We start from the raw sequence: 1,317 nt of genomic DNA, 5'->3' as shown, positions 1-1,317 counted from the left end.
AAGAATATCTTCTTATAGGGTTGACTTTTCTTTCGTTTACACTTATCCCTTTACTTTGGGATTTATTCCTGCTATTGACCCAGTCATACTTGATTTCTGTCATTTTTTCAAAATTTGTTTAGCTCAAGTTGGTCCCCTCGTATGGAGAGCAGTAGCTTGTTTGAGGTATATGTCAACCAAAGCTGATGTTGACTTTACTTTCCCTCATCTAATTCATCTTTATCACCCCAAGCTATTCCGCAATGGTGTTTTTACCTTATCTGCAAGAAGTAAGAGGGTTTTGGTTAACCCTGAAGATAATAACGACCGTGGCTGGTACACCCGGTTTGTTGCTGTTCCCACAATTGATTTGGTGGGTGAATCAAATATTCCTTTTCCTGAGAAATGGAACTTTGCACGTAAGTATTTTCTTCCTTTCCGTATTTGCTTTCGTTATTTCAACTTCTCTTCTAATTTTATTATTATTCCTTTGCTTTTTTGTAGCAACCATGGGAGATGTGAAACCCGTTCCTAATTTTCGTGGTTGGGTAGATGCTGTCTTGAAAGCCGTGCCTATGGAGGCACGAACTTGGAAATCTATTTCCAACAATCATGGTTGGAAAGTGAAAACTCACGGTATACATCCCTTTTTGCTTCTCGTGTGTTAAATTCTTTTCCCCTCTTTTAACTTTTTATCCTTCTTATTGTCAGGATTTGCTATTCGAGGGATGTCAGCTGAAGTAGCTATCACCCTTCGAGCTTCTTTCAGTACTCCTCTTGCTTTGGAAAGAACACAAGCCACGCTGTCAAAGAGGAAAGTGGTTGAAGAGGATTCTGACTTTGATGAAGATGAAGATACCTCTTTGACAGCTCGTCCTAGAACCAGGAGGCGCATTGTTTCTGAGGATGAAACTAAAATCTCTCCCGCTCGTACCTCCGAATCCGTTACTATTACCTCTGATGAAGAAACCATTCCAAGGGACACCCCTGAATCCACTCATCGCCTCTTTATTGAGGGCTTCGAAAGTGGTGAATTAGGTCCGGTTTTAGATGAAATTCCTCTTTCATCTTCCGTTCCTGTTCTTTCTGTTCCTCCTCTAATTTCAAGTGTTTCCTTACCCACTTTGTTTGTTCCTGCCTCTTTGTCAATTTCTGCTCTCTTACCTGCCTCGACTCCTTCGACTACTACTATTTTTACCTCTTCTACCGTTCCTCCTTCTATAGTTCCCCCTTCCTCTGCTCATTATGTAGAGGAGGCTTCTAGTAGCAGAAGCATGGCTATGAGGAGTGTAACACTTGAGGTTCCTGCTAATAGCAGTCTTTTAAGGAAGTCTGGCA

This window comes from Nicotiana attenuata, chromosome 12, assembly GCF_001879085.1.
Source record: "Nicotiana attenuata strain UT chromosome 12, NIATTr2, whole genome shotgun sequence".
Classification (NCBI taxonomy): Eukaryota; Viridiplantae; Streptophyta; class Magnoliopsida; order Solanales; family Solanaceae; genus Nicotiana; species Nicotiana attenuata.
This window is presented reverse-complemented; position numbering follows the sequence as displayed.